General features: G+C 33.5%; 1 protein-coding gene and 1 long non-coding RNA gene across 3 annotated transcripts in view; one reads left to right on the top strand and one right to left on the bottom strand.

Annotated features, from left to right (window-relative positions):
• The window catches only part of LOC100167793 (transcription factor LBX1), a 157,235-nt gene that overhangs the window by 65,773 nt on the left and 68,963 nt on the right, over positions 1-22,499 (top strand). The window lies entirely within an intron of this gene.
• LOC115033666 overlaps positions 3,001-22,499 on the bottom strand; it is a 24,670-nt gene continuing 5,171 nt past the window's right edge. Inside the window, exon 2 of the long non-coding RNA XR_003838958.1 lies at positions 3,001-9,898. This is a non-coding gene — a long non-coding RNA (uncharacterized LOC115033666). The remainder of the gene's footprint in view (positions 9,899-22,499) is intronic.

Genomic DNA, 22,499 nt, shown 5'->3' with positions numbered 1-22,499 from the left:
TATTATACAACATAAATATTAAAGTTCTTACCGACCATCGTGTAGCAGTGTAATTACCCCATTTAACTACTAAATCGTATATAATTTATTAAATACTTATTTAATGTAAATACAATAAATTGTATATACGTAACGTATGCGGTGCTGAATGTTACATTGAATTACAATTACAATATATTTTTAAATATTGTTCTAATAACTAATGCATGTTAATTAAAATGAAAATAATATGTCGCAAATACTATTAAATTTTAGCTCAAAAATAAATCTAGTTTAATACATTTTCACGGGTTACCTATATGTGTCTGAAATTAACATAAGGATTTTGGGCGTAATAGAAACCGACTCATGCCTTTTGTTATTGAGAAACGGATAAAAAAATAATTTTATTACTCTACCACATAATACTCGAGTCATTCAGAAAAATACTGATAAAAATTACTGTAACAGTATTCTTTTGTATGCATCTCGTAGATCCGTAGTACATTAATGATTTTCGTGTACAATATTTTTATCGATTTAGTTATATTTTATCGGATCGCTTATATTTTTGTTTGTAATGTGGGACGCAACAATTTAGTCGGCGACCTATCTGTGTATCCTTTCTTTCTACATAGGGTGGGGAGGGTGGAGACTCGGCGAAATAAACCGTCGAGATTGAACGATAAAAAAAACCAATATTCGGGCATTCTTCGCTGCAGTGGTCATCTATCCGCATAATATACTATAATAATAATGACTTATTTAAGACGTCGTGACTGAACTGGTGCTTTTTTTTTCATATACGAGTTTGTTTTAGATTTAATTCGGGTAACGTTTCGATATATTATTATTATATTATGTCGTTTCAAAAAAAAAAAAACCACCGAGCGCATTCCGCAATAACGTGCTTAACATTTCATTGTCCCGAACAAATTACACTGCTGCAGCTACACACTCACACATACACACAATCGTATTATAATATACACATGGGCTGTAACGAACGGCGTGTTTACGAGTGAGTGTGGGGGGGGATATGGGTTTTTATAACTTTTCAAACCGTTAAAGAGTTAAAACACGCGTTCATGCGACCCGTTTTATTTGTAATAAAAAAAAACTGAACCAGTACCTACCTAATTTAATCGGTTTTATTTGTTTCCGTCGAAAAAAATCCTACCTACCTATTATATACGATACATTATACATACTGCATACATATATATGCAAGCTATTATATTATTATAATATGTGTTGAGCTGCACTTATAAAATATACTTTCTACAATTAATGTAAAAAAAAATGTTTAAAAACTATAGTATAGGAATCGAAATCACCATATAGGTTTGATCACAATAATTAATCACACAATAATATACTACGTACGACGCGTTTTGTTTTTTATTATTTTCGTAAGTTATTCGCGTAAAATACGTACGTTATAAATACTCACTACTCGATATACTCATATATAGTATAGTACCTCTAATTGATCTATGTAATTTTTTTAATTCCAGCGTTCCGCGAACGAAACCGTAATTACGATATAATACAATAGGTACGTCGTATACTCGTATATATTATTTATATGTATCGAATATACGTAATATCGTGGGAATTTTCCCGAGTCGACGACTGTAATACGCTGCTCGGTGAGGATTTCGTCGCGTTTTTATCCGAGCTGAAGTCGATATCGTCTCAATCGGTCGTCGTCAGCGTAACGACATTACGTGCTACAAGTCGCCGTGGTTATGATAATATATGTACAGCGTAGTATATAGACTTATACGAGTATATTATATTATTATTATAGTAGTTGGTGCCCGTGGGCCGATCATTAATTTGTCGTTCGGTCACATTATTATTATTATTATTATTGTTATTATCTCCGCGTCCTGTTTGACTGGTTACCAAGTTTGAACGGACGAGGTTATAATATGTATATAATAAAATATGATGTCGCGCGCGCGTTCGAGTATCGCGATTAATAATATTCGCTTACAATTTATTCTCGACTAATAAATTGTATATAAATAGGTGTATAGTCATATTGAGATGCCGCCACTTTCTTTTTCCCAAATGACGTGTCGGTAGGTCCCGGTATGCATCGGTGTCGTATAATACATGATACACCTTTTCACAAGGGTTTTACTCCTCTATGGGATGTCGAAGTTTAATGTAGATACTGCATTTTAATTACAGTTACAATATTTTGATCAGTTATCGAAATATTTTAGTATAATATTTTTATTAAAACAACAATATAATTCAATATACCTTCAAAAAGGAAGAGCAATCATAATATGTCATCATATAAGTCACTATACTTTGAAGATCGAAAAATGTATATAATTTTGATATTCAATTACTTATATGTTACTATAATGGATGGAATTATCAAAGTATTGAAATGAATATAATACGTCATATTATTTTATTTCAACTGCATCCGTTTTTAAGGGGCTTGATATAGGCAACTAACATGAAAATTAAAATGAAAATATATTTATAAATTGATTTAGAAAATAACTCCCAAGTGGGCTGCATCTCGTTGTTAGTTATTGTGGAACAAATTTTAAAATTAAATAAAACAACAGTTTCACGGGGAAATAAGTGAAAAGACTATACATATTATTAGGTAATCTTATTAGGTACATTTAGATAAGAAACATAATTTTCAAGAGGAGAACTATTTGATTATATAAAAAAAAAAACATAAAAATCACGGATTTTAAATCAATAATTAATTTGATTCGTGTTAATAATTTACCGTAAAATGTATACGTTAATTTATTGTAAAGTAATTACAATATGGCTCAGTGAAAGTTCTATTTTGTTACGGTGAAAAAAAAGTTTCTTAATTATAGGATTATGTCCCTGCAAGCGGTGCTTGTCCAACGGTTTACATAAACAATATTTATGTACGTCAACCACACTTTTTGCAGTAAATACCTCTATACCGGCCATTTTCGGATTGTACTGCCCCGTTGGAAAGAGTTGGCCTGGTGCAGTGACTATATAGGGCGATAAACGTTTTTTTTTTTTAGCGTATTTGTGTAGTCGTTGCCAAAACGAAGAACTATATATAGGATCGCCGAGAGGGTGTAGGCACCTATATCACTATATGGTTGTACGATATTGAATAAAATATGCATCCGAGGGACCCGTAAATGGCGTAAGTACATAATGCAATATGCGGCGGGTGTAAATGTTTAAGTGTCGAATCGTGTCGGATGCGAAACGGCGGCCGATTATTGTTATATTGTCGGAGCAAATACGAAAGACAGGCTGTTATAATGTTATGGATGACTGTAGTTGTATTTGTATAATATTATACATTATTTATTGTAAACATTATACCTATTTTCTCACGTGTTACAAACGATTATGATTATTATTTTTTTTTTTGTGGGTTTACACAGCACAATGAACGATTGTAATCCTTTCCGAAAACGGTCATCGAAAAATCGAGTTTTCGCGTTCACTACTGTGTACAAATAATATATATATATAAAGTATAAAGCGCATAAATAATACTGACAGACTAATTGCCGTGTAATGGTGTAGTTGTAACACAAATGTATAAAGCCTGCAAAAGTGCGATTTGTCAACTGTCATTGTTGTGTTCCGACTGGCCTGGATGGAAAAATAAAAACCAGAGGTACCTAAATTATAAATGTGTGCACTAAAAAATGTATTCTTTTGTTAATGTCCTCTACCTGTGATTTAAAAAAACCAACAAAAAACGAATTTAATAATTCTTTTTTTTCAAACACAATATGCATCATTCATTATGTCGTATAGGATAATAATAATATAATATACGTGCGATAAACTGTTAATATTTTGGATTGTATAATACCATTGATTTTATATAATATCAATAAAATATTATCAATGATAAATAGTAGAGAATAATCAATGATAATACTAAAATAACAATTTGACCACTGCTGCAGGGAAACGCGTTTTCGTAATAATAATATTATTTTTTATTAACCGTCATTAGTACGAGTACGTAAGTATTATGATGTTATTATAATGTGGACAAGGCGATGTTTTTTTACGACATAAATAAGGTACATAGGTAATAATAATTGATCCTCTCTTCACTACAAAACGGTTTGCAGTTTAATTTACCGAGACGAAATCAAAATGGTGTAGCTACTTTTTTCTTTTTTCTTTTTTATATCCGACGATAAAATGGTTTTATTCCCAAAAATGTGCACTGCAGTAAAATCGACTTTGCTTTTACCGTTCATTATATTATTATTATTATTATAGAAATAAAATCGCGCGTTTTAATCGTTTATCAAATTAACTTCGCAGATCTATAATCTTGGATTACTTCGGACTAGTAGAACTATAAAATAAATGGTTACTAATAAGTAATGACTATATTATACGGAAAATCGCTGTAATACGTTTATTATTTTTAACCGAAGTCTGAAAATAACATTTAAATACATATTATTTGATTTAATTCTGAAAATACCATCATATACACTATAACAGCTTACAAAAAATATTTATAATTATTTTTTCTCGCCTTCTCCGTCAGCGCACGTTTAACACAAACCAACAATTCTAATAAAATTATTTTTTCAAAATAGAGATTATAATTTTAGAGATATTGCGGAAATTAACAAAACTCTTATATTATAATATACCATACCAAATTTATATTACCTCGAGTTCGCGGGTGCCGCCCCATGTGCTCAAACTTAAAAGTACCTTATTCATATTTATCATAATTGTGTCAATTCGTCCGTCGATGTATAGTAATCAAATGCTTGGTCGAAGAGGTCGAGCGGAACCCTAACTTAACCACGGGGGCCTGGGGCGTACTTAATTTATATCGGAAAATTTGGGATAAACTGTTATTTTCAATTTAGGAAAAATCATCACCGCTATGCAGTGACGAAGTTTATTAATACGCCACGGGGACTGCAGTCTGTCTGCGTATTTCCTTGCGCTGTCGGGCGTCTATCATAACGCAAGATGATAACCAGGACGATATTATTATTATTTATTAATTTACGCCACTTCGCAGAGACACGACGCGTGATGTAATAATACTCGCCGCCGGGAAGCTGTTGTAGTAGCCTGTCGATTTGATAGATTTACCCAGTCATCGGATCCGTATAGTATTGTTGTACAATATACATAGTACCTCAAGTAAACGATTGTCCACCAAAATGTAAACACAATAAATAATAATATGATGACGGTCAACTCTGCCAAGTGTTACGTTTTAACAGATATGCAGGTATACATAATATATTATAATATTATCGACTGAAGTCTGAAATATTATAATGCAATACGTTGGTCAAGTCGTCCTTAATATACCTAGATAGGTGTTATATTATCTTCATATTCTACAACCTAATAATAATAGCAGTATGTAGGTATAATAATATAGCAATTATTATCAAGCTATTTCTTTAATTTAATGGAAGCAGAATATCATTATATTATACTTTTCTAAATATTATGTCTATTATGTATCAATATTGGATATTTTTTTCAAAAACACAAAAATGTATAATTTGAAAAATCGACGTGACTCGTAAAACAGATCACTCCGTATACATATTATAAAGTGTCCAGATCGACATTCGACAAGCGTTACGTCCGAAACTACGCGTATACAATTTATATATAATGCACTAAAGTGCAGTGCAGTGCAGGCGCTGCATCGCACATTGCACGACGGCGATGAGGCGAATTATCTACCTATTATGTCGGAGAGCCTGGAGCGGCGTATATACCCATAGAACAGTCGTATAATATACGTATAGGGTTTTAAGAATATACGTTACGAAGGCAGTATGGGTTTAATTTAGAGTCAAACACACACACACACACACACACACACACATATATATATATATCTACGAGCGGCGGTGGTGGTAGAGAAGAGGCTGTGCTGCACCGCACTGCATAATATATTATTACATACACACGCAGACGGCCGAATGGATCGTTGGAGCTCATGTCACCCTCGTTAAAACTATATATATATATATATACGTACGCACATGATATATATATATATATATATATATAGTATATATACATTATACATACACGTACAGGAGTGTACAGGACCTACGTGAAATAATATACGAGCCGCCGCTCCGGTTTGTTGTCCGCTGTGGCATTAAACAGACAAACTACAACTGCACCGTACTGCACACGGCCACTTTCCGCGATCCCTCGTAGTGATCCACCCCGACTAATATTATAATATATCTAAATTCCATAGGACGTACACAGAGTGGTTCGCGAAACTCGTATATTATAATTACCGTTTTATATAATCGTCCGCTTTTGACCGTTTGGAGGAGGGCACGGAGCATGAAATCCATAGTAGATCGATTGTAAAATTATTTAATCCCATATAATTCACAGCGCGATGTTATAATATAACACTGCTAAAACGCAAAAAAAAAAATGAGAAGTATGCCTGTAGGATTGGCGCGTGTGTTGTTGGCATTCCACAGTATTTTAGTATAATTTAATATGACCTAATATTAACTAAACATTAATATTTGTTAGTGTGCTATCCAGAATGAATTATATTTATTTAGCGACACGCGTAATATTGTTTGACGTCGTCGTTTGTTTTTATTAAAGTCGGTGGGTGGTGGCCACATTTAGTGTGCAGGCCACGAAAGTCAAATATACAATTAACGTTCTTATTAATGTTCTTTATTACATAAATAATTAATTATAGTGCGATAAATGATAGTATATTTACAAAAGCAATTATATAATATATTATATGCCTAATGTTTTGTGTACTAAACGATGTATAATATAGGAATTAGAGATTAAAAAATAATCGTCGACGTCTTAATATAGATACAATAAATCTACTCTCGTGGCACGTTCTGAGGGCGAAAAAATATTCAGTTAAAATTAGTATAAGAAATGTTAAACTCGTGTTAAAGTAAAATGCATTTTATAACAACTGTTATAATCGAGAAAATGTTATGAATATTACGACTTTTCAATTGTATAGATTTTTAACTGACCTAATCACTGATTATACCTCATTACCTACTAATTTTTTCATCACTGAAATTTCTCTTAATCGTTTATCAGTTGTAATATACGAAGTGAGTAATGCAATATATTATTATATCATGTCGCTTGTACTTAGGGGCTGTAGTAAGCCTATGAAGGGTGCAAATATTTTAAAAACGTGACAACATAATATTATAATATATATATTAATAAAATGCATCGTTTGTGTGTGTATATATGTAAACCACAGCCAAGTCTATTGCGCACGTGTGGTTCTTAAATTTGGTAGGTACATATATGTAATTCTATATACTCGAAGATGTGCACCTCGAACCAATTTTTAAAATTTTGCAATTTAAATAGAACCTTACACAGGGATTTGTTGGCTCACGAAAAAAAATTATTCGTCTGTATAGGCAGTGCTTGAATATTGTGGGAGACGTGGGGGAGGAGAGGAGCCTCACTTATTTTTAATAAATATTTATGCGTTCCCCTTCTAATTATATTCTAATCAATACGACGTTTAAAATATATTCAGGTACATTTTTTTTTACACTTTTGCACTTCCTCCTTCTAATTTGTTCCCAATTCAAGCGCCGTGTTGCCATTGGTAACTTAAATTAAAACAGTCATTACAATACCTATATCGTAAATAATTTGTATCTTAAAATTGCGAACCGGCCTCAAAACGACCGTGTTAAAAATATGGCGTGTATAGTTCAAAATCAATGGATACCTAGTTTAAGACGGGGCAAATCCACTGGCATTATATTATTATCTCAATTCGTCAAGCCATGCGCAGGATCGGCTCGCAGCAGCCGTGTACTGCAAATACGCAACATTATATAATGTTTGAACGGTTTTAAACAGACGTTTCCCGGTATAATATGCGTTACGCCCCGAACGACCCTCCCCGTGCCGGACAGTCGTCACATCGCCGACGACCGAAACCGCGGCGGGAAGCGCCCTGTATGCACAATAATGACCACTGCAGTCGCGGCGCTCGCGGTGTATATATACACATCGGACGAGCGGTGTAAATACACGTTTACCCAAAACGGGGTCCGAGGACGACCGACGACGACGTCCGTTTTCTCCGAACGGCACGGGCGGTGGTCGTCGCCCGGCAATTTCCATTCGGGTCGCGTGTGCTGCCGCTGTGACGGTTGCGCGCCTTTTACGGGCCCGGTCGTGTCCGGCCGGCGCGTTAATTGGTTTACCGAGAAAACGATCTCCGCGCTCGCGTATTTTAAGCGACCGCTCACACGTAACGACTCGTTGTCGTCGTCGTCGTCGTCGGGGCGAGTGCCGGCCGGCATACTGAACAGCGGTTTGAATTTGGATCGTACCATACCTATAATGCGCGTCTGGTTCCGACCAACCTTACGTGCATGACGTGGTTTTTGACGAATCAATCGGACGGGCTCGCCAATCGGAGGTCCGATTCTCGCAGTCGTTTTGAGGGTGGGAGGCTGCATTTCGCATTGACCCGGACAATAAAATAATTGCAGGGATCAGTGTTTCAAGGGAAAACACTGATCCCCGCGACGATGTCTCGGAGAGCGACAATATTTCCAAAGAATGTCATCGTTCGGGAATGGTACGAATATAGTACTTTCTTGCAACAATATTTAAACGGGAATTGTAAAAACCTTGGGGGGGAGGGTTATAAATCTGGAAAATATTTAAAGGAATATTTGGGATTGTTCCCTGCGTACGGATAATTATTTTCACAAAATTATATAATTTGGTGTTATACCTACTATTGTACTGTATAAGACGTATACCGCATTCCTAAATTATATCATTCTTTAGAAATATTTTTCCTCTTCGAGATATATTATATAATTTCACACAGATATTTTCCCAAAAAATACTGTTCCCTGCAGTAATAATTATGCTCCTGGTTTATGTCTAACCAGTAACCCCATTTTCACGATGAAAAACGCAAGACCCGCCGACGAGACATTTTTTCCCCTTCGAGATACTATGTTATATATATTTAAATATTTTACACCTTTATGTATGTTGTTTGTAATATTAATAATTATTTCCAAATCGGACAACTTGTCGTGCCGAGTATCTCGAAAGGACAAAATATGTGAAATGTCACTTTGTGTGTGAATATTATAATAACGTGTCAAGTCTTTCGTGTTGCGGAACTGATGATGTATATGTATTCTATCGATTTTTGGGGTTTCCAGGGATTGATTTATACTTGCGACGCATAATAATCCGGCGAAAACGCGATTCCCCTCGCCCTACTGGTATAATACAATATGCATGGCTGGTATTTCGTGTACATATTATAAATTAATTTTGCATTCGGTCGAATATTATGCTGTAATAATAATAATAGGTATACTTTTATTATAAACTAATTGATTTGTCATGATACGTTAAAAAAAAACTACCGTAAAATATAATATTATACTATAATGGATCGGTGTGTAAACGTTTGATATTTGACGACCGAACTAACCTCTTAAAAAAAATAATATAATTATTGTTATAAGCTAAAGCTATACGTATATTTTATATTCACATATTATATTATGTATGTCTACTCGTCGGAACAATGGCTCATTGTTGAAAATATGTACGACGGACGATGGTGTGCAGTTGTGAATAATTAATGTGTCGACGATTAAAATTAAAAACTGTTTAAAAATAGCTTATTGTCCGCCGGCGAATAAAGGTGAACGACTACAATAATAATATTGTTAATATCGGACTTCCTTTCCGATAAAATAATATAATATTATGTATTATAATAATAATAATATTATAACGGTGATAATAATTAATGGACATGAAGTTGGTATTTATTGTTTTTTTCCTATGAACCCAGAACTACAATATAACAGGTAATAGGTATATATGCCTACCCATAGGATACAACAATATTATATCGTTTTGTCTTTCTGCATATTAATTTATACATTTTATAATGAACACGCTTGAAGCTCACTGCATGTGCCATACTATACGCAGTTAAAACTGCACGTCGTGTAAAAGGTTATAATATCGTGTGGGGTTGTTCGAGAGGGATGTTTATAGGAGATTACCTATCATATATACTTTCAAAGGCGTACTATGGCTATACAGTGTTACATAATACATAACCTATATCATAACGCTGTGCGTATTTCGAATAATTTGTCTCCGTTGGGTTTACATCGATTACGTTATATATATATATAATAGGTATATTATATAAAGTCAGTCGCGTTCGAGGGTGGCGGCGGTGATGGTGTGTGCATGTGTAAGACGGTATAACTATTACGGTATGTACCTATAATAATATAATACGAATAAACGTAATTTATGCGTTCGTATATATATATATATATATACATAGGACGGGTGAATTCTACAAAGTCGACGCCGATTGAGCACGCGGCGAAATCTCTCCTGCACGGTGTATCGGTGTATAATATACCTACCCCTAACGCGTATATGAAATCCGACTCGCACCCGAGGGTTGTTACTTACAACGCTACCCCCACACGCGCGAAGGATTATATCGACAAACGATTGTGCGTAAAAACACCGACTACATTAATTATTACAATCGTATATGTATATATTTCAAAGAGGCACTGCGCTATGGCAGTTGGTATATGTGTATAGATAAAATAATAATATAAGCGAGTGTTTTAATATTTGAGAATTCCCGTTTCTCGTTAAGTCGTGTTTTCAAAGACGCGCCGCTGTAAGACGAATGTTTTCGATTGGACGAGCAAAATGGATATCATCGGACGCGTACTATAGTATACGATGCAGACATTTACAGACCGTCGCGAACAAACACGATAACTGATAAGGCCGTAAAAATACTGTAAAGTATATACATACTATATGGAGGCAGAGAGTTTCTTAAATAGTCCCTTGTCTCAAAATTAGGGCCCCCAAAAATCCTATAGCCATAACTTTGCATTATTTACATTGATAGTATTTATTGAGTTTTTGGACTGTTCAAATATTCATTATTTTAACATAATTTTATGCTTTAAAATAGAGTAGTTTGGCCCGATAATAAATATGTAATAATAATATTACAACAGTTGATATTGTCAGTTATCAATGACATACTATGCTCGGGGAATATCGCATTCAAAAAAAGGTTTTTTCTCGCCTGTATAAATTACTTCAAATTGCTATTATAATTATTCCAGTAAGTTTTGGAACACGTGATCGCAGTTTTTCAGGCATGTGACGAATCCAAAAATTGGTTAAGGGCGTGTATGTACAAGAACGTCAAAAACGGTTAAATGATACTCTGTAGGGTAGAATGCAGTAGTAAAAACAAAGACAAATAGTTTGGAAATAATATATAAATATAATATTATATTATACTGAAACCTAAATTATTTGTCTGTTTTTAATTTTTGTTGTCTAATGTCTTGTTGATATTTAATTATGATATATTGTATTTCTTTTATTTAAACCCAATGGCTGTTCAGAGATGAGAGTTCTAATAAATAAATTAAAAACATTTATTGAATCATTTACAGAAATAACGGTTCATAACTTCATAAATCAAATTAATTTAATTAGTACAATACAAATCGATTGAGTACAATTTATCCTATTTATATCATGCACTTTATTTACAATTAATGTACGGTGGTATCGAGAACAAGTTGCTTAAAACTATTACTATAACTACTTATAAATACTTAACACATAATATTATATACTTTCGATTGTGCAAAAGTTGTTTAGGCAGTGCCGTAACTAGAGAGTCAAAAACTCAGGTGCAAACAAATGCATATGGGTCCCTCTTTCTTGAGATACATAAAAAAGTCGGATTGACTTCACACCATGGGAGTTTCTACTCCTTAGATAGGATAGTATTTGTGGATTAATTAAATGTATTTACAATAAAATATAAGAATAATAATTTTAGTTTTAATGTAACACTAGAAATAAAAATAAAAATAATTATTACTATTAATACATAATAATATACCTGTTACATATTTTATAATATTTAAGTAAAAAAAAAACATTTTCTTCCGAACTTTAGCATTTGCGAAATCAACAATAATCTTTTCAATATTTATTTCATCAGTATGACCTCTTTCAATACTTAATACTGATAAATATTACTTACAAATCTGAAGTCACATCTGACTTATACAGTTGAATAAAATCAAGGATTAGTAATTTTTCCAATATTTAGATAAACAATTGTAAGTAAAACGGAACAGGCTTTTACAATTTGCTATATGAAATTAAATACAAGATAATAATTCAATTATTATGAATCAAATTTTAAAAAAAAAAATTGACGTCCATCCGCTAAGGGCCCTTCACTCCTGCGGGCCCCAGTGCTGTGCACCGCCCGCACCTATGGTTTTTACGGCACTGTGTTTAGGAATAAGGATTCGACGACTGAGGCCATTGGCCTGTAAGGTTGGTAGGGTTGGGAGCTGCATGTTACTTGCGTCCCAAAAAAAGGTATATTTTTCAGGTAGTAAACTTTACTGGTAACGCAAGTTGGCTATATAATTATTATCGATAGTATCTACTAAAATCACTAAAATCAATAGTATCGTGTCACTAAAATCGGTAGTTCATAAACTGTACTGTAAATACTAATTTTTTTTAAGCTATGGAAAAAATGTGTAGTTCTAAATTGGTCGTGACTAATGGTTTTTATATGTATAATTGATAGTTATAAGTTTGAATATCATAAAACTTTATGCAATAACAATTTTCGATGGAAGTGTACGAATAAAAGCTGTATGAAACTAGATGTTCATGACAGTTTAATAAGTGATACTACTTCACATAGTACTCCATATCAATAATTGACAATTTATTATTACTACATATTATTATTATATTATCATGACAAAATGTAAAACATGCATTTTTATATTATTAATATTATTATTACTATGACAAAAGTTATTATCATAACATGTGAGTTTTTTTTTTATTAAATATACTTCTATATTTTAAATTGAAGTAAACATCAATGTATTTTTTTTTTATTTAAAATTTGATATTGATTATATCGATATTTTTGGGACGCAATTAGGTTATAAAAAAAGGTATACTGGGACGAAAATAGACTATGACTTTTTTTGAGGAACGCAACTACTGATAATAATTTCGGACGCAAGTAGTATGCTCCCGGGTTCGGATGGTCGTGGTTGGTACGGTCGGTTAGGAACATGTGTATGTGTGGCAAGGTTTTTGCGCACTATACGAACCCGTGTGGTCACCCATCCGAGAACTAATGGCAGCTGCAGTTGCTTATTCTCAATCACGTCGCGTAATTATTGATTTCAGCCACTGCGACGCGCCGAGCCACTTGGGAATAATAATTTTTCTTTTTTAAATCTTGTGATATGTGTAGGCATATCATTTATGGTAAAATAATAGTAGGTATGCTTAACAATAATAGTGCACAAACAAATAATAAGTGCAGAGCTATATAAACAGCGTTGTACTGATATTATTATTATTATTATTATTATTATTACCTAGTATATAGTATTCGAGTTTTGGTCACCAGCCTGTATAATATTATATACATATCATTAAAATTCTGCTGGCCGCATATTACACTGTCGGTCGCTATAACACGGGGAGGGGACGAAGAACGAGGCGGCGTTGGATATAACGCGATATGAATTATTTATGGCCGGCACGACTCGCGGATTCGGCAAGTATGAGCGACGGGGCGGTAGGACAACGCTCGCTGTTTGTAAGCAATTATGCAGTACGCGCGCGCGGGACGTAATCTCGTCGTCCCTTATAATATATATACATATAAACCGCCGGCGGCTCGTTCTTCTCACACTCCGATTTCGTAGTCGTCGTCGACCCTTTTAAACGTTCTCATGCAACGTTTTCTCTCGTTGCGCAGTTTGCACTTCCAATTAAGCCCCCGAGCAGGAGACCCGAGGGGGTGGTACAGCGACGGGGCAACGGCAGTCCTCTCCACGACGCGTGCTATTTGTGCGACAACTGTCCCTTATATTATATTCGTACAATAATAATAATAATAATAAATATATACCCTCGTCGCCGCCAACTATACCTCCACACCTATATTATATCGATGTGCCTTTTCGTCGTCGTCGTCCCGAATGTAATGCATACATAACATTGTACGCGACTTGCTTTCGAAAAAATAAAAATGTTTTTGAATTTATAATATTTCGAGTTTACATATTTATATTATCGTACCTCCATAGGGTAACGCGCGCCCGTATTATTCGACGAAAACGTAAATTGGTTTTTATTGTTGTATCGTACTATATTCTTTTTTTTTATTGTGTTGTGATTTATTTTCTAAGAAATTAAATTACTATTGTGTAATTGTATTGATCACAATAATTATTATATCGTAATGCTTTGGATCGCTGCTTGAAGGTACTCTAGTTCGCTCCTCTATTATTATACACCTACAGCAAAACTTTCAGTTAATTAAAAAAGAACAGAAAGTTCGTTTTGTATACTTACCTAAGGTTTTTTAGTCTTTTAGTATAATATTATATATTTATATATATATCCTATAATAACTAATAGAACTGTTATAATGCCTACCTAAATACCCAATCATTAATAGTTTCATTAGAAATAAAGCCAATTTCTAGGTCATCAGCCTATACAAATAACTTATACTATAGTTATATTTTATGCTTTTAGTGTACATAAGTTTACATTTATTTCATTTATAGTATTATATGATTGTTATTGGTGTATAGGTGTATATTTTAGAGGCTTCACAGCCTAATCCTCCCCTTCCCAGTAGATCTATATTTGTTTTTAACACACCATCATTTACAGAAAAATAATGTAGGTACATGGAAACTAATTAATTTACAACATTTAATACATAATAATTACTAATTTATTAGTAATCAATAAACACAATTTATAAAACGAGATTTTTGAAGTCTTTTTGATAGCTCGTCAATATTACTTCTTCAGCGTCAAGGTTTATGTTTTTAATGGACAACTATATACCGCGGTTGGTACATCACATTATAATATAATAAAAAAGTTCTGTGGGGATCTATACCAATCACCCCCCTTCCCCCCATAAAAACTACTGAGCTGCGGCGCATTGCATAGATCCGCTCCGGCGGCGGTTTAAAACTTAGTTAACTTAACCTAAGTGTAATAAATAAATGATTACCGATTGTGCGTGTTTGTATAGTCATTCTTCTGTGCCGCCGACGGATTATACGCGCTCTATATGGGTATGTGTACAATATAATATATAAGTATAATAATATAATATATTATGTGACGAACAGGGGAGGTGCACCTGGACCCGCGGGGCGTAAGCGGTCGCAGATATATTGACACGCGCGACGAATCGATCGTTCGTTTCGCTCAGATTTGTCGTCGAGCTCTTTTGACACGCGAGTCGTGAGCGTGTGAGCGAGTCCCCCCCATTCGCATTTACGTTTATATATCCTTCTTATACCCATGTCTTTTGTATCCTATGTGTACTGTAGACTTGACTACATTTTGTGAATTTCTCTCCAGGATTTCATTTTTTATTATATAAATATATCGATTACATTTCTCGGAATAAAATCATCTGCAGAAATATTATAATATGAGATGGACGTAAAAAAAGATTAAAATCAATCGTAATACCTATAAATAAAATGTGAAGGTACTTTCAGTATTCGATTCGATTTGTAGAACACCTATATGCGATAAATTATTATTTATTATTACCTATATACAATATAATAAAATGCTTGTATGTTATAGTTTTAGTTTATGCCTATATGGTCATATTATATACAAACACTATTTGCAGGAACTTGGAAGATTTAGCAATCGCTCATTTAATATTGTCATTAAAGTTAAAACTTCCGAACACAATATATGTATACACTGTAGTCATAACCGCATTGTACCTATTTATATTATAATATAACATAATAATATATACACTGGAAATCTGTTTAATAAGTAAGTATATTCTTATTTTAGCTTTTTTTGCTGAAATTTACAACATTGCATTGCACTTTTTTAGTTCGTCAGTGTACATTTTTTTATCAAAAAGAAAAAATGATTTTTCTTTGATCCAACCGACAACGAATCAGCGCCTAAAAGGTGTATGAAAAAATATGTAATCGTAATCTACCCACTTCATGAATATTATATTTCAACGAAAGGGACTCCATTAACCATCTTAATAGTTAATATTATATGCGTGTGACAGTTATTTATTTTTTGTCTCTGTCGTGACTCGCGATATATTATATACATAATATTACAGACGATAGAAGAAGTATCCGTAGATATAGTTAACGGATTTTCTGTCTTAGTCGACTGTTAATCTAACATTGACACATGTACCGATACACAAATACACAATATGCATACTATAGTATTAGCATAATAATATAGTATATATAATTCATATAATATACTGTATGCATAGAGTAATAATATACTGTATGTAATCGCCTAGACAGTGACGATTGATAATTCTTGACTGATATTTTAACGATCATCATTTTTATGATCGCCATCGATTTTTAAAACTAGGTTTAATTTTTTTGTTTCATTGTCGATCGTTAAAGTTAATGCGTTATCTCGATTCACTTATATATTTTACTAACACGTTTTCAGTATTATAATATGTTTGTTTTATCACGAACGACTTAAATGTGCGTATCATACAACCATAATATTATATACGATGGTAACTAAAAATACGAAAAAAAAGCAAACTTAAAACTTACAAGTGAAGAAATTCGTACATACGTGATACGTACCCATGTATATGAGGTTGTGTCAAATCTCCGGATAGGGGCACATATTATATTATTATACAAACATTCGGGGTGGTGATCAAGAATCACGTGACAGACTACACGTTATATTATAGCACGATTTTATGTAAATGATAGGCAACCATATAATAGTATTTATATCATTGCATTAATACGCGGTAAGTTACCTACATGTTTTATATAAGTACCTATACGTAGTACGTGTGCAATATCAACATAATAATTTATTGATATCTAACATAATATTTTTTTTTTTTTTTTTTTGTTTACGTCTTCTGTTATCGATTATCTGTAATATAGGCATATTGTTTCATAATGTGTTACTGTCGAAACCTTTGGACACGATTTTCTTCACGCGTTTTGCCTTTTATGGGACGTGCGTCGTCCATGGATCGTTTACATATTTTACAATATATTTTAACATCGAATTATGTATAGTATTATTGTGTTCAATACACAGATATCTTATAAATCGGTGGTTCAATGGTGTTGTATCACAGAATATTTATTCTGTGGTTTTATGTCGCAATCAGCCACGCACACGTATTCGCGTATCGATAACGGGCGTATTATTATTAATAACAAAATGCATAATATAATATGCATATTGCATGCTATACATATGTCTATATCATAACGCCTTCCACGTTGCAGTTTTCAGGTTTTAACTAACTTGACTGGAAATCACGGTTCGGGCCTCCCCATAATCCTTATAATCGTATAGTAATATCGATTTTGCACATAATTTGTTCGTTAACACGGGGGAGAAAAAAATTCTGATACGCTCCGGGGGTAATAATCGATTCACTCGCTACACGTGTAGTTTACAACGTCCTACCGGTCGTACCTGCCTACAATACCAGTATGCGACGTGGAAAGATATAAATAACGTAAGTAGAGAACCCGATCTGACCCGCAGGCGAAATTCACATACACATTATATATATAATATGGTTTTCTCGTTTCGGTCTATGTTTGTTCAACTGTCATCGTGCCGCCGTCGCCGTTGTGTAATTGAGACGTCGCCGACACTGCAGCGGGACCAGGAGCAGGACCAGCAGCGGCGGCGGCCCAGAGAGTTGATTGATTATTATTATTTTCGTCGCGCTCCGATAGGTGTTCGGGGGCAATTAGCGGGGGAAATACCGATTGACTGCTACCGCCGTTGTTGCCGTTTCTGCACTCGAGTCCAAACGGTATGGTTCTCACATTATATTAGAATATAACTAATATCCACACCATGTTTCCGCGATTCGACTGCACTATACAAAAACTGTACGCGAATCGCATATTATGGAGTGCAAAAAACGTTAATAACTTTGCCGGGCGTCTAACGCGCGTCTTGCCTATATGGGGCTATATAGACAATTAATAATATTACATAAGACATTCTTATAGCACGCAAGGATGTCAGCCGAGTTGATCGGAGCAGAATATAACATGATATTTGAAAATTTAAAACTTAACGTAATTTCGTCTGCATGACGTCATATTTTTACGACGATCTACGGTCATATAACAATATTTTAGGACGTGTATATTATACTTGACGGCCGACAACGGCAGTTAATCATCGCATAATAAGTGCGGCTCGCCGAAATGGAATTTTAAACGATTTATAATAATAAAATAAACGTCGTACATCCGCCACCGCCGTCCACCCCCATCGGCGCGAGTTTTCCGACAGCCGGCAATAATAATTATAATTATTATTATTGTAATTGTTATTGATACTAATTAGTTTAAAGCAAATACGTAATTATTATGTTTTTTTTAGCAAGACACTTTAGCCGTACCTACTGTTATCGTTTTTGTATAGTCGATTTGTGGTGTTTTCAAACAATTTAAAGTAGGTAACTCTGTTTACACTTATTATAGCGATATTATAATATACAAGTGCTTGCGTAACAAAGTGTTTTTTCGCTACCTACATTTGGTTGGCCTAGTGACCATTGTTTAGGGATTTCACTTTTTTCCGACGGCCACAGCAGTAGAATAATTTTGATTTTTCGTAATCGCCGGTTTATTATAAGCACCAGTTATTAACAGGTGTTTTGAGTTTATTCCACTAACCATAGTAGGTACGATATACATAATATTATACACACAAAAACGGTACAAATATTTCAACCGTTCACCGTTCGCGCGTGTTCCTATAGTATAATATAACCTAATATGTACCTAATATTAATAGTAGGTACACTCAAAAGTTACACGTTTTGAAAATAAATAATCCACCTAACGGCGTAATTAAACAAAAAATCGCCCTGCTACTAAATATATATCTACGAGTAGGTACAAAAAACGAAACTACAAAATATTATTTTACATATTATTTTGTACGATGAGGTGGCGGGTGGCGGCGGTGTGGGAGTGGAGCGACGGCCCTCGGTGGTTGTCGGCGTCGTGACCGAGTCCGATTTTTTTTGTTTTGTTTTAATAACATATATATATATAATATATAATATTATTATATCGTAATAGAGTCGACTCTGCTCGCGTGTGTGTTCTGTTTATCTGGAATTCCGTTTGGATGTATTTTTTTTCCTTTTCCCGGAACCTCGTTTGTGCGTTCACAAAACTACGCATCGGGCGTATGTATATTATTATTGTATATATCATATTATTATGTACATCTTTCGCATGATGCCGCTGCCACAGGACGGCCCCACACGAGTGTCATCCGATTTACGCTGGACCGCGCGTAAAATAATCCTGCCAGAGTTGCAAGCGTAAGGTCGGGTTGACGTTTTATTTTTCTCCTCTGCTCGAAAAATAGAGTTTTTTTTACCTTTATTTTCGTTCTTGTTCTATCTATTTCGTGCGGTCCACAGTCGTCGTCGTCGTGTACCTATTATACATATATATATATATACCTATATAGTTTGGGTCCAACCTGCAACCTAAATAGAGAATTTTAAATTTATACGTCCGTACAATAGGTATGTGCACGGACTGCATGCGGTGGCTATAGGTTTTAAAATCGTTTTTTTCTCTCCCGACAAATATATTACTACTCAAAAGTAAAAAGGTACCTACTATTATAATAATGCGTGTTTGCGCCGATTTTATGAGCTTCGGCCTTTTAACAATGTGTGTGTGTTTAAAAAAAAATATATTATCGTGACCGGAAATTGTATATTATTATTTATTACCTCGACAAACGTATATAGATTCCAACAATCTACTCGAATTTATATAGTAAATATTATGAATTAAAATAAGTTTTTAAATTATTTTCATTATTATAATATTATATTATTGGATACCGTTTTTTTATTGCGCGTCTGCAACGTCTATAAATTATTTTATGCGATTTAGCTGTCGATGACATTTATTTAGTAGTTGTCGGCGCGTCAAAATTCAAAAGGATCTTTTCTCCCGCTGAAGTCTGTCCCCGTTGAATGCACTCCGATATAAATAAATTATATTATTATATGAATTACGCCACTACAGACACCCGTCGGGCTTCAGCAAATATCATACATTTATGTAGAATACTGAATAATCATAATAATAATATTATGACGAACGTTCGCATTAATCACACTAGTAATTATTATGATAATATTCCGACATTGGCCTATTTATAAACTACGAATGATTTGTCCCTACGAATTAATGATGACGCTATTAGTGTGCCATATTATGTTTTTTAGTTTGACGTATCAATTATATTTTACAGTTATGTTAATAAAATTGATAGACAAACATTTAGTAATACATAAAAAATAATCAATTTTTAAATTTTCAGTCCCCTTATTTGTATGATATGTTTTTATGATTATTTATAATAAGCAGTTTAATATGTTTAACCTTTAAGCATTAAATAATACATTCACTCGTGTTTATACTTGTTTTAAATTTAAAAAAAAATGATTATAAGTTATAACGCTCTCACAATTCTGTAATTTTGTTTAAAAATGTTAATAATTCTGGGATCCTAGAAGAATATTTACTATTAAAAGAGTGGAGCGACGATCATCTCTGATTTTGGTTGCATTCCACGTAAAATTCTGAAATGACGCCATTATGCATTATGCATATATATGATACCATAATATATTATTTCACCATCACGGGATCGATGGGAAATCCGTGGTGACGATAATGCTCAGAATGCAGAATTATCATATTCTTACGTATCTATATATTATCATAATACACGTATTCGATGTGAAGACCTGATATTTCTGGTCACTTAATTTTAGAGTTACAGGAAGGGTTAATATACGAATTATAGGTAGGAACTCAATCCAACCATTACTACAAGAACCTAAAAACAACATAATTTATTAACGAACTTCAGTCGACGGTCGGAAAAATAATTTGTGCAAAACGAATAAAAGAGTTTTATATTTATAAGAAACTGAGGGTCTCCATACTTCCAAGTCCCAATCCTACTACAACAAATAACAACGAAATATAATTTTCATAGAAAAATTTAAGTCAATCATAAACACTCTCCTTTCTCTTTTCCTCACTCTTATTTCAAGTCCCGTTACTAATAATAGAAATGCCAACTATAATAACATCACCTCGAATTCCACATCCCACGAGACTCTAGAAGACGCTGAAACGTAAATGGTGCCGAGAACAAATGATTAGGGATCATTATCCTCATCACCGCAAAGTTCCATCAATAGATGGATTCTTCTCTCAAGACTACTAAGTCCACTACAACTACAACCCTCAACGTCACTTATACTTGTTGTAAAAAAATAACATATTTTACAGATCGCATGATAAATATTTGGAGTACAAAAAATAAAAAATATATTAATAAGTGCCTAATCACAATATTATAATTATGATCTTAGCTTCAAACCCGAAACGTTCCACCATTCTGCATAGTACTATACATATTGCATACTACTATATAGTATAATAATTATTCAACAGTCGTATCCTACATCACGACGGTGAAAATCCATCGCCGGTTATATTATATACAATACGTAAATATCATGATTGCAGGAAGCGTTTGTCAGAAATGTTCAATAATTTGTAGTGTTTATAATACCCGACGATTGCAAAATAATGACGATAATGTAGTATATTATAGGTACCTATATGGTACATACGCAGGTTAATAATATATACAATAATACGATCTATACATGTGATATACATAGTGTGTGTGTACAATATATTATTATATTATATGGACTGCGTATTATTATTATAAAGGGATTCTCTCGCGGAATGGGTTAATATTAATGTAAATAAAGTTATTAAACGCTCGGCGGGTGTTCCTCATCGCTTATAAATTATTATTATATATATATATATGTATCATAATATCGCATATTACAATATAACATTTGTTCCGCTAATTACTATAATGCTATACATAGGTATATATATGCATGTGGCTTTCGTGCAGATATCGTTTGTGTATATATATATTATTATGTTGTAATATACGCATTGTAATAATAATACGAATTGTAGTGCGGCATGTGTGTATATATTATGTATATATATATATATATATATATGTATTATATATAATAATATATCGACGGCGGTGATCGTATATAATATACACATAGAGAATAAACCCCTGCAGCCCGATGTCGACGACCCTTTCGCACTCGGCTTTGTAGGCTGTATTATATATAATAATATAATATAATGTGTGTATGAACACACTCGGCGACGAGATACAATAATATTATTATAATGTATACGTAA

This window comes from Acyrthosiphon pisum, chromosome A1 (genome assembly GCF_005508785.2).
Source record: "Acyrthosiphon pisum isolate AL4f chromosome A1, pea_aphid_22Mar2018_4r6ur, whole genome shotgun sequence".
NCBI lineage: Eukaryota > Metazoa > Arthropoda > Insecta > Hemiptera > Aphididae > Acyrthosiphon > Acyrthosiphon pisum.
This window is presented reverse-complemented; position numbering and strand designations above follow the sequence as displayed.